We start from the raw sequence: 13,910 nt of genomic DNA on the forward strand, positions 1-13,910 counted from the left end.
TGCGCCTCATCAGCATTAAGAAGAAGAACGTGACATTGTCACTGAGAAGAGCATGACAAAGTTTGACAAACATACACCGGAGAATGCGTCACTCAGTTTAAGCCTGTGGCACTCAAACAGAATAGATTTCCCTCCCCTAAAGTAGCTTCTATCACCGACACCGCGCAACAAACCAAACTGTTCCTGTTGGAATTGGTTTCTCGAAATACTTGTTCGCACGTGTGAACGGACACGGTTCTAGTCTGCTGCGCTCTTATCACTGCGTATAGGTTCTGTACCACACCGCCTTTACGAGCAAGTATGCACTCGCTTTCTCAGACATCCTTCACTGCGCACCGATGCTACTCTCCTCCGCGTTTCGGGAAGAAATGCTCACCTCTCTTCCCGAAACGATAGCACAGCGTGATCACCATGTACCAACAAACTTAAGGCCGCAACAACGACAGTATGACGGTGCAATCATGGGACGCTCGCACTACGTAGCGGTAGAAATAGTTGGGCATTTGGAAGCAGTTTAGTGCTTAGTGTGACAGTTGGTGGTAGGCTTGCGTTTAATCAATATAGTCAGCACCGACAAGGTGCTCAGAAGAGGCAACAAAAGGGAATGAATAGCGCTGAGTATATAGTGCAATGTTGCGTATAATATTTGAATATTATCGTACTTTATTTGTTCCTCAAACTGAATAATGCAATATTCCATTCGTTATTCAACGGCTTCTAATGTTTGGAGACTGTTCCCAAACTTAATACTTTTCGGATACATCACTTTATCAACTGCATACTGTCAGACATGCAACTGAACGAAAATACAATAATTCAATTTCGGCAGTACTGAAATTAGCGTATCTTGGAATTATTATATTATATTATGGGGTTTTACGTGCCAAAACCACTTTCTGATTATGAGGCACGCCGTAGTGGGGGACTCCGGAAATTTCGACCAACTGGGGTTCTTTAACGTGCACCTAAATCTAAGTACACGGGTGTTTTCGCATTTCGCCCCCATCGAAATGCGGCCGCCGTGGCCGGGATTCGATCCCGCGACCTCGTGCTCAGCAGCCTAACACCATAGCCACTGAGCAACCACGGCGGGTGTATCTTGGAATATGCTCGGCAGTACACGGAGTATTGTGTTGCAACACGTACATAATTTCTAAATGTTGCTTGATACGTGCCATGCTTTTCTGTGCATACACTTGCCATCACTATTCTTCCGTTGACAAGCATCACGCATCGCCTTCATCATCGTGACATCGCTGCGTTCACGTCTCACATTGCGCATCCGCTTGATTTGGAATTTGCATTTTGGCACAGCTTCTGAGCCGTGTAATGCACAACATAAAAATTGCAGGACAGTAAAGTCGTCACCTTTCGTGTCTATAAATATAAGTATTAAGTTAGAATGCAATTTCCATAAGATAAAAGTAAGCAAAACTGTACTCATAGCCGTTAGTTTTGAAGCATTCGTTAGACCACGTAGTCAGGTTTCGCATCGCGTGGGCTCCGAAATGTTCGTGCAATTTTAATTTATTTTCATCATTTATTTGTTCGCCAATTTCAATTCACACTTGGCATACCTCCAGTTCCTCCTGCTTTTTAGGGTACTGCGCTCCGAAGAAAAGAGGTAGGTAATACATGACCATATAGTAATACGCACATAGAGGTGTAAATAAGTCACTTTAAGTTTTTTTTTTTTCGGAAATACGACAAGGAAAGGAGCGAATAAAAATTTACTACGAGCTTTTTTCGCACAAATAGGCTCTCGGCTTTCTCCATTTCCCTAGTCATAGGGAGCCTTCGAACTGAAGCACCAATGGCGGCTAGAAGCAACGCGCAACGCGGCACTTAGCTCTCGTCATCACTTAGCTATAAAACGGCATCTTCAAGGTTGGTATCGTTGATGGCCATTGGTTTGCGCGTGGCAAGTGTTGAACTCTTTCTTCCTGTGAAATGAGAACCGACAGGCTCGTTACCGCGTTTGTGTCCAGCGCAGACTGGAACAGCGTGTATGTTTCCGTAATGGTGGGCGTCGTCCGCTCAACGGTGCCAGAGCGTCTGGAGAGAAAAAACGAAACAATAAAAATTAAGTATGCTCATTGTCCAGCAACGTTTCTCTTTCATTGTCACTGTCATCATAGTCAGCCATTTAATCAACTACCGGTCGTCGCCACATTTAGCTAGGCGTGCACTTTAACTTCAATTATTAAGAATTTGCACGAATGCGGACAAAGACGACTGTAGAACGCAGCACAAGCGCAGTTACGTCATATTTGTCGCTTTATTGGTTTTATTGTGGCATCCTGTGGCATGACTTCTTCTCTTTGCCATGTAATTTATCTATTCACATTTTTTTATTTAGCCAAGTATCCAAAACCAATTGGCAAATATGTAGCGGGAATATGGCTACATACTCGATTCATGTAAAGAAATGCATCTAAAGATTCATGTAAAGATGGCAACCATGTAAGCGCAGCAATGGTGGCATAAAGTGTTATCTGTTCCAATCGTGTACATGACTATTCGATTCAATTGTTACATTGTAAGACAAGGGTGCAGCCTTGGCTACTGTTGGCCCCGGTTCACCTGTGCAATTCCCAAATAAGAGGCAGTTCCCGCTGCCTGACTGCAGACCACCAACGGGGTTTCGAGACGCCGCTGTGTCAACTGTGAACGCTCCTTCCATTAAATTGCTCTTCAGGGGGAGGGGTTAATGTAGTGCCTATGGCTATATCTAGGCAAGTATCAATAGCCATTTGGAAACTGTGCAATGTGAATGCATTACGCACCCGCTATATCTAACCGAATATACATAGGCAGTAAGCAAATCAGTAAGCGGAGCAATGGTGGATTAAGGAAACGGCTGTTACAATTCGGTCGGTCACTACCCAATTCAAGAGAGAGAGAGAGAGCAAATAATAAAGGAAACGTAGGGAGGTTAACCAGGACTGAGCCCGGTTGGCTACCCTACACTGGGGAAAGGAAAAAGGGGACGGAAATATTAAAAGAAGAAGAGAAAGTCTACTGGGTATACCGTTCGGTCACTCAGTTCGGATCACAGACGCTGACTCAATCCAGTTGCCTTCAAATATCGCAGCAGAGCTTTTGTGGCCTTTTGTAGCTGCGATATGCGAGGCCATGGTCCCAAGATCTTCTTCAAGGTGAACGGTGTTCTATCTAGCTGATTGAGAGCTGTGCAGAGGTCATGTCTTTCGTTTTGAAAAGATGCGCAGTAGCACAGTAGATGTTCTATAGTTTCCTCGGCACCGCAGGCATTACAGTCGGCGCTATCAGTCATTCCAATCAAAAACGTGTATGCATTGGTGAATGCGACGCCCAAGCGTAAGCGGCACAGCATTGTTTCTTCATTTCGCAGAAGCCCTGGTAACAGCCGCAGTTGCATAGAGGGGTCGAGGGAATGCAATCGTTCTTGGGTGAATTCAGGTGTGTGCCACTTCTCTAATGTCATACGGTGTGCTACCTTGCTTAGGTGTTGGGCTGCGTCGGTCCGCGATAAAGGTACAGAAACAAGGGTTGCTTCTTCGTGTGCTTTCCTAGCAGCTTCGTCAGTGAGGTCGTTGCCGGAGATACCGCAATGGCCAGGCAGCCACTGAAACACGACGTCGTGTCCTTTCGCTATCATACGATGGTGCATTTCTCGTATCTCCGACACTAGTTGTTCACACGACCCGCGACGAAGAGATGACAGAAGACATTGTAAGGCCCAATTCAATAGTTACATTACAACACACGACATGCCCGGCGTCATGACTGCACGGAAGAATTGCATAGCGCTTGTTTAGTTTGAGCGCCTACGCAGTTTCTATGACTGATACGTGGGTCTAATTAATGGTGGAACTGAATCATGACGAGTTGATATCAATGTAACACTGATTTTTACTATATGACTGTAATAAAGAAATATTCTGTGTGATAACGTGCGTTGTACACACACGTTGCTGACAAGATGCTTTTCAAAGATACCCTTTGTTGCAAGAAAGTGCTCAAGTTTCTCGCCTTGTGTATTCAGCCATTTTCACCTTAATACTACACAAACGGGCCTTCACATCTGCACCTCATATTCATTGTTGCCAAAAGGTCGCCATTGTTTCTTTACAGCCGCATAACGTTTTCCCTTCATCCTCTGCGTTTCATGGTGGTAGTCTGAGTATATTCTTCATTTATCTAAATACCCACATTATTATATTGCACGACTGAGCGTGAGCCTCACCGTTTATCATTCATGCCAATTCCTTGCTGTTTTCTTCAATAAAGACCACTATTCTTCATTCCAGAGCGCGGCAATTAGGGTAGACCTATGTCGCTTCATTGCCACACGTCTTTGCAAGCCTGTGTGTCCCCCTATTGTTATCTAGTTGTACTGTATCTACAGCATACATTGATCATGCGACCCTCATCTAACGTATGCAGCTGGGTTGTACCAGCTGCACGTTACCAGTGTAATACAAAACAAACTTTAATTTACAACTTTCCATTCTTCCTTGTGTTCAACTACTAGAAGCTGTAAAGAGCGCTTCAGATATAGGTCATCCTAATTTTAGTTGTGAGCGAATTCCCATTTGTTCATCTTTTCTTTTCATACTTCCCCGGTCAATTCTATTCGCCTGTTTCTATATTTATCCCCGAGCAACTCTACAAAATGCCTATCTATGCCTTCCTGCTTAAGAATATCCCCTAGCGACTCCTACTGTGGATAGTTATACGCTCCTTTAATATCCAGCAACATTATATAGGCTGCGTCATCTAACGTTAGCCAAGCTATTCAATGAAAACAGCAAGACAGCAAGATTAAAAATGAATGGTGCAACACACGATACTAAAGCGTGCGGTTTCGTTGCGAGATCTGCGCCAACCGGACACCGTAGGTATTATAATTGTATTTCGCACCGTGTCTCTTAAATATCGTTTTTTGTTGAACGATTTCGCTAGCGTTAGCTGGGACACACGGTGCGTAAAGTTCTACTCTGAGCTAATCTGTACGCCGAGTAGTAAATATATTGTTACGCGAAGGACGAGTCAGTAAGACTAGCAACTATGTACAGGTTATATTTACAACAACGGTTGCCGCGCTGACCGGTTACATTCACAGCACGAGCCCAGTTCGTTCTTCCTCCTCTTTTCTCGAGTGATGGCGCCCACACGCCTCGTTCAAACAATCAAATACCACACTCGTGTAGCATAATCCCCCGGCGGCAGAAGCGACGTCCCGGACCGTTTAAATATCATCACTTGGAGGGTGATACTGCTTCAGTCGTGTAACGTGCACGATATCACTGGACTGCGAAGCTGATGGGGCGTCAGGGGCGATTTCGTAGGTGACGGGCGTCACGCCACGAAGCACTCGGTATGGGCCTGTGTAACGAGACAGCAGTTTTTTCTGGCAGGCCGACCTGACGCGACGGAGACCATAGAAGCACCGAAGAACCAGGCGGGAAGTGGAAGTCTCGGTGTCGCCGGTCGTACAAGCGTCTTTGACTGTCTTGGTGTTTCAGAAGGCGGTCACGGGCAAGTTCCCTTGCGTGGGCACAGCGGTCGATGGCGTCAAGTGCATATTTACTCGTCGGTGCCGCGTGAACAGGGAGGGTTGTGTCGAGCGGCCGCGCTGGTTCTCGGCCGAACAAAAGGAAAAATGGTGAATAACCGGCTGTGTCGTGGCGCGAGGAATTATAAGCAAATGTGATAAACGGCAGAGCGAGGTCCCAGTCAGTGTGACCTGAAGAGACATATTTCGCGAGAATGTTTGTGAGAGTACGATTGAGACGCTCCGTGAGGCCATTTGTTTGCGGATGGTATGAAGTCGATAGCTTGTGCCTCGTGGCATAGGACTGCAGGATGTGCGCGATAATTGTGATAGGATTGTCCGACCACGGTCTGCGAGCAGTTGTCGCGGAGCTCCATATAATAAATCAAGTCGCGTAGAAGAAAATCGGCGACATCTGTGGCGCAGCTCGTAGGAAGCGCTCGGGTGATGGCGTAGCGCGCGGCATAATCTGAGGCCACAGCGATCCACTTGTTCCCAGAGGTAGAAAGAGGAAAAAGGCCAAGTAAGTCCAAACCAACCCGAAAGAATGGTTCCGCGGGAATGTCGAGCGGTTGAATGTACCCAGCAGATAGCGTCGATGGTGTCTTGCGTCGCTGGTATTTCTCACACGCAGCTACGTATATTGGAACGGAGCCAGCAAGCCCTGGCCAAAAGAAGCGTCGGCGGATCCGGTCTTTGGTACGTGACGCACCCAGGTGACCGGCAGTGAGGAGGTCGTGAAGTTCAGAGAGAACAGCCGAGCGAAGGTGTTTAGGGATCGCAAGGAGTAATGCAGGGCCGTCGGGTTGAACGTTCTGGCGGTAGAGTACGCCGCCTTGAAGTGTGAATAAGCGACGGGAACTGTCGGCGAGTACAGTTCACTTGCCAATGATTTCCTTGTGATGAATTCACTTGCCAATTCACTTGCGGTCAATGATGATACCCAAGGACTGGTAATGGAGCTGCTCGTCGGCGACATGGAGTAGGGGAAAAACTGAGAGAACACAGGCGTCGGTGTCAGTATCAGACGTAGAGATCGCGTCTTCTACTGGGTAGCGAGAGAGCCAATCCGCGTCCTGGTGTTGGCGTCCCCACTTGTAAGTCACTGTGTAGGGATATTCTTGTAGTCGGGGGGCCCAACGACCGAGACGGCCAGTAGGATCCTTGAACGACGAAAGCCAACAGACCACGTGATGGTCTGTGATTACTGAGAAGGGCTTGTCATATATATATGGGAGGAACTTTGAAACAGCCCAGACGAGAGCAAGACGTTCGTGCTCGGTAATCGAATAGTTGCGCTCTGCAGTTGTCAGGAGCCGGCTAGCGTAGGCTATAACGCTGTCGTGTAGGTGTTGGCGTTGCGATAAGAATGCGCTGATCCTATAACCACTGGCATCGGTTCGGACCTCTGTAGGCGCGGATGGGTCCAAGAGGGCCAAGACCGATGGATTGGTGAGAATCGTGATAAGGCGTGAAAATGCGGCAGCCTGAGGGGAACCCCACGTAAAAGGCACGTCTTTCTTCCGAAGTTGAGTAGTCGAGCGATTGCTGCAAAATCTGTCACGAACCGTTGGAAATAAGAACAGAGCCCCAGAGAACTCGGGACGCCTTTGACAGACTCAGGTACGGGAAAGCCATTACTGCTCGAACCTTCTCCGGCTCAGATTGTACTCCGTAAACATTGACGAGATGGCCTAGCACTGTGATCTCTCGGCGCCCAAAGTGGCACTTCGATGAGTTTAATTGGAGCCCAGACTTGCAGAAGACGTCAAGGATACCTTCGACGCGCTCAAGGTGCGTCTAAAACGTAGGAGAAAACACAAGGACGTCGTCGAGGTAACAAAGGCAAGTTGACCATTTGAAACCTTGAAGCAGACAGTCAATCATCCGTTCGAACATGGCGGGGGCAATGCATAAACGGAAAGGCGTAACCTTGTGATTGGTAGAGGCCATCTGAAGTGACGAAAGCGGTCTTTTCTTGGTCTTGCTCATCGACTGAAATCTGCCAATAACCAGCTTGAGGGACGAAAAGTATTTGGCGCCGGGAAGACAAGAGCGTCGTCGACTCGTGGTAAAGGGTAAACTTCCTTTTTAGTAATTCGGTATAGGTGGCGGTAATCAACGCAGAAACGCTATGTGCCAACTTTCTTTTTGACGAGCACGACCGGCGACGCCCAAGGACTCTACGAGGGCTCAACAATGCCTCTGGCGAGCATCTTGTTTACTTCCAGCTGAATAACTTGCCGCTCTGCCGTGGACACGCGATACGGTCCGCGGTGAATGGGAACAGCATCACCAGTGTTTATCCGACGCTTAACAGGGGACGTCTGAGCAAGTGGCCGATTGACGGTGTCAGAAATGTCGCGGTAGGAAAGCAAAAGTCCTATGTCGCGCGCCAGGAGGACATCACGAATAGGCGCGACGACATAGTCGCCATCAGGCACGGTTGCCGTTGAGACCAGTTCGACGAAGGTTATGGCTTTTGGAGGTAAGCGAACAAACGCGGTAGTGCAAAGGGTGTTCGGTTTTTCGGGACGAACGTCTGAAAGACGAGGAAGCTCGAGGCACAGCGTACTGTTGGAACAGTCGATGAGGGCAGAATGCGTCTTCAGGAACTCTAGCCCGAAGATTAGACCATGAGGGCAACTCGTCAGCACGGTGAACAGGACTGGAACTTGGCGGCCAGCAATTCCTATGCGAGCTGTGCACATATCCCTGACGGCAACAGTGGCGCCATTGGCGACGCGTACGGCTGGAGTGATGGCAGGTGTAAGATTTTTTTTAGGCGACGACATAGGTTACCGCTCATTACGGACGCTTCGGCTCCAGTATCAAATAATGCCGTCAACGGAACACCACCTACGTCTACTTCAATTAGGTTCGTATTGGTGAGGAGAATCACCGGATGATTTGGACAGGACGAACGTGAATCAGTACTACCTCCAAGAGTTGCATGGCCTAGTTTTCCGTCCGCCGGTTTGGCGAGGAAAAGCAGCGGGGTTGGGGTGACGGGGAGCGACGGCGTTGAGGCGACAGCGATCGCACGGAGGTGCGGCTGTCTGAAGCATCAGAAGTAGGATGGCGAGGTGAATAACGGCGAGCGTCGGCGTATGGGCGAGGAGCAGGGAATGAGCTCCAGTGCGGCGGCATCCGGGTGGTGTGGCAGTGGCGGGATACATGAACAACGCGGTGGCAGCGGAAGCAGATCGGTTTGCCGTCTGCAGTACGCCATTCAGTAGGATTACGTTGTCTGGGAGCGAAATACTGGTCATTACGCTTGTGGACATGGGAATGAGTGCCGAATTAGGTCGGGAGACAGAGCAGGTAGTAGGGATGCCAAGGTTTGCAATTTCAAGCACAACTGCTTGAATAACGGAAATAGTGTGGGCCGCTTGGTCAAAGGCACCGTGATGGCGGAGAATATACCAGGCTCACGGAGACTGGGAACCGTAACGTACGCTGTGGTTCACGCCGCAGGTGTAGGTGGCGACGGGGTGATTTCTTCGGAAGCCATGGCTGAGAAGACGACGGTGTGGCCGCTTCGGAGCTCCGTGGCGAGGACGGCCAACGTTACACCTCCACGACAATGTTGTGCGAAGGACGAGTCAGTAAGACTAGCAACTATTTACATGTTATATTTACAATAGCGGTTGCAGCGCTGAACACACACAGCGCGATTCACAGCGCGAGCCCAGTTCGTTCTTGCTCCTCTTTTCTCGAGTGATGGCACCCACGCCCCTCGTTCAAACAATGAAATACCCCACGGGTGTAGCAATATGTCCTAAACGTTGGCCTCGGCAGAATAAATGCTCCAGTTTACGTAATATTTCTCTTAATGCGAAACATTGAACTTCGAACGTTTTGAGTGTGTCTTCCTATCCATGTAGTCTTCTACGCCGGTGAGACTTGCGCTGGCTACCAACTTGAGCTGCTGGGTACATGCTCATGTTCGCATTGCCGGCGTGGTCGCTGCAACATCGTCATTCGAGCTCCATCCTACGACTGTCGCCTCTGATTCTCGCCTGCACCAAGCCCGCTGGCGTGCGTAAGTACAGCCCGGCACGTCGGCGGTGGAACACCAGGTGGCGGTTTTCTCCGCACGAATTGCAATTCAAAGGCAAGTTTCCCACCCCGCGCCTTCCAACCGACTCGTGAAGCACACAAAGAAGCTGTTGGAAGACCGCAGCTTCGTCGCGAAGTTCGTCAACTCCGGTATGGCGTTCCGCAGCAGCTCGAGGATGGCATAATATTGGGGTAATAATTGGCGCACAGGAAGAGAGGGACGTGTGCGCAATGAAAGAGCATCTAAGCAAGCCAGCGTTCTTGCTGGCCCTCAGCATGTCTGAGCTCTGCAACGAGTGCCTTAAGTGCTATTATGTGCTATCAATTTGCCACTAGGCCAAAGATGCACAAACTTTGTTCGAATTTCATAAACATTGTGGCCGATTTCATACCAAGATGGCGTTGTGTAATCATATTCTGCGCGCAATGCGACACCTGGGGTAAATCCTGAAATGTACGCGAGCGACCACGATTATGCAGGAATGCACAATGTATAAGTAGCCAACGCACTTTACCTGTGGACCAAACTTGACGACCAACTTTGTTTACGCTCACTGCTACTGATGAACTTTGAGCGTTGCTTGCCGTTCGAGAAACATATTCACGCAATAAACAGTTACACTCCCAACGTACGCTCTCCGCAGTGTTTCTAAATATTTTTCACCGTCACTACAGGGGTATAATATCACCAATGTTAATGCAGCTAATCTGATCCAATCTCTCTTAGCTTTAGCTTCATTGCTGATTAAATTCATTTTGATCTCATGGGAAATTTCCATAGTGCGAGTGAGCTTTGCATTGGTCTCGGACTCAGTTTCCTAATCAGGCGTATTGCCATTTTGTCAGGTACTATACTGCCGCTCTCATTGGAGGAATTTATGTTGTTTTATTAAAGTTGACACATTTTTGTTCAAATTTTGATCGTCAGGCTTCTTTCTTGCTGGATCTGTCTCAGTTGGAATGTGCTGTCCTTTTGGATCAATTTGTATTATCACAAGTAAAATATTTCGAGAGCTTCACCTAGTTTGCAGAGTAAGGCTGTATCTACCACATTCATGCCAATCTTAATGAAAATAGCTTTTAAAGTGGATCTGGCGTTGAGCAGAACGGAACTCACGTTCCAAGGTTTCCTCAACACAAGAATGCATAGATTTTGCGCTTTGCCACGAACGCCCACGCGCAAAGAGGGAATAATTCTAAAACCTCAACCACTGGCACGCGTCGGAAAGCTTCGGCACGCGCCAAAGCGTCGAAAGCGTCGGTCGAGAACAGGGCGAAGCATGACGATGTGCAGCGATTATGTCTATTGCCGATGGTAGAAATTCGCCGAGGCGAGGCGAAGGTTCGCCGGCGTGCACCAGTGAGAGGCTGTGACGCGTCGCCGGTGTCGACCAATCGGAGGCTGCGAAACCTCCGGCTGCTATGCCTATGATGGCCGCCCATGCGAAGGCGCCGGCACCAACGATCGTCCGAGTTCTTTGGACGCACGACGCATGCGACAGTGTTCCTGAAAAACGGTGTTGTAACAGTAGGCCGTCAACGACACAACCGACCGACAGACGACCGTGGGTTGTGGCAGTGCGACGTGGGTCCGAAGCGACTTCGAATGACGCCGACTAATGCAACCTGTCCACTGTGTTCCGCCGGCCACAGTGCGATCGTCATCTAAAACAGCCAACATAATCACGATTGCCGCAACGTCTGTACTTGTATGGGTATTTCGTTCTGCTCAAAACGCACGGAAACATGTTTCCGAACTGCGAAATCTGGATATTCAGCACTCGCCTACCGCCGATGTTGTTTAAGTTACGCGTAGGTCTAGCACGTCCATCGAGTTCGTAACTGGCCAGTGAACGAGCCCAGCTCAGAAACAATCTCAAAGGAAATGAGTTTTTATTTCTGTTTGCCGCTGCAGCGATTTGAACTATGGCACTCCTGACTTCGTGTGATGTGTGATGTGGTGAATGAACCGTGTGGAAGTTCGAGTGGTCAATCGCGGCGTGTTTCGTGTGGTCTCGGATGACTCAAGTATAACAGATTTGAATTCTGCCGCGCGTTGTCCGCGCGGCAGATCTTTCAAATATTTCAGATGATCATTTCATATCTGTTGGTGAGCTTAGAGGTTGCAACAAAACAGCAATTTTTCTTGTAGTGTGATGCTTTTTTCCCAAACGGGTAAATAAAGGTAAAAATGTATTTTATACCCTAAAAAATTCCAACTCGCCTGATGCGAATGATGCGCGCATTTTAGTTGCGATTTACAGCTTATACTTAGAAAAGAGCTATTTACCGAAGAAAATTCTGAGTGCAAAAGTGGTAGCAATCCATAAAGGTGGAAATAAAAACGACCCAAATATTCTTTCGATCTTGCCTGTCTTCTCTACGGGCTTCGAAGAAATCATACACAAGCAAATGTATGGTTTCTTAGACAAACACTCGCTCATCTAGACACCACAGTATGGTTTCGTCAATGGAAAATCAACGGAATTGGCTTCACTAACGCAAAAAGAATTTGTAAATACCGCGCTTGATGCAGAAGAACTGGTTTTGGGTAGATATTTAGATTTCACAAAAGAATTCTATTGTGATTTTCGTATCACACTTTTAGCTAAGCTGGATCCATACGGACTACGTGGCCATGTAAACGACTTTTTCTCTTCGTATCTGCAACATCGGTCCAGTATGTTAGCCATCATCATTTGAACTGAAAAAAAACCTATCCCCCTGATGTGCCACAAGGTAGCATTCTCCTACCACTTCTTTCTCAATGTTTACATGCATGACCTTTTTCCGACCGCTGAAGATATCTATGGATTCGATATCCAGTCCACACCACCATTTTTTGCAGGAGCACAAATCGGGACACTCTCGTAAATTGTGCAAACCTTGTGCTCCAGGATATCGCAGACTGGTGTGATAAAAACTATTTAAAAAGTAATGCTAAAAAACAAGCGATCATGTTTCGCCCAAAGCATAATGCCCTAAATCTTTAAAACAGGTTGTATTTAAGAAATGAAGAAATTGAAGTTCTAAATGAGCGTAAAACACTAGGAGTTAAATTTTCAGAAAATCTACTTTGGAACAAGCCTGACGAATTTATTTGCGGAAACTAACTAGAATAATGGGACTGTGCATAGGCACCTAGATGTATTTCTTGCCTCCCATCGTGGAACGAACTAGGGATGACTCCCTTTTTCTATCTACAATAAATTATTGTCGCCTAGTCTGGGCAACAATATCAAAACAAAACATCATTAAGTTAAAGTTATCTCAAAAACGAGCAATTCGTGCTGTATCTAATCTTTCCGCCAAAGAACGCAGGTCTATATATTTTTACGAATACAATATAATACCAACTGAATTACTTGTTTCATTTCATCTGGCATGCATGTACGCAACTACGTTGAGAAGGGTAAATGTTGATTATGTAAATTTGTTTAACCTGAATCATCGCAAAATTCCCTATAGCACGATACCTGCAGCCATCTGGTGAATACACTTTTGTCGTACTAATTATGTACAGCAAAACGTATCCTACCACCTTGCTGATTTCCTAAACACCCTAACTACAAGTGAATTAAACCGGATACTATGTGTACTCGTTCCTTTTTCACTTATTTCCTTTCGGAAAATCTCCCTGTGTGATTCTTGCACATATATGCAAATATAGGTATGTCGTCTATGTATATGAAGTTTGATGCGTCTGATGTATTCCTTTTTGTTTTCACTTTCTCTTAAACTGCATTGGCACAGCTTATCTTCTGAAATTATTTTGTGTGTACCACTCTGATACCGTTTTCTACTTCTTTGTGCTACATCAAAAAGAGAGGAAAACCAAATTTACTGCATGTACATCCATGTTACTGTTTTGGACGTTGCTTTTTTCTTCACATTTTCTGTAAAGAGCCTAGACATATGTTAAGCTGCCATGTACCTATGTTAGTGCTGCACACTGCCGAATTGTGCCTTAGGGGGCCGCGCTTAGTCAAACTGCAGTAATGCTGCTTTTTCCCGCCACCTTTCTCTTTTTGTTGAGAGATGAAGTAAACTTTGATTTGATTTGATAAAATTATTCTTATAAGAAGGCTGCAGCAAACCTTAGCTGTGCAAAGCCCGACAAAAAATCGAAATAAAAAGCATCTAAGAGCGAGATCAAAGCGGGATGTTAGTGACGTTGCAGGTGTGTGATCTTTTTTTCACCATATTCACTTAAAGCTGAGCCCACTACTGTGATCGGTAGCGCAATATAGTGACAGTACAAAGCGAACGTTAAACACAGACGCGATGAGCGACAAGAAGAAGCGCTGTC

The sequence above is a fragment of the Dermacentor andersoni genome, chromosome 10, assembly GCF_023375885.2.
Source record: "Dermacentor andersoni chromosome 10, qqDerAnde1_hic_scaffold, whole genome shotgun sequence".
NCBI lineage: Eukaryota > Metazoa > Arthropoda > Arachnida > Ixodida > Ixodidae > Dermacentor > Dermacentor andersoni.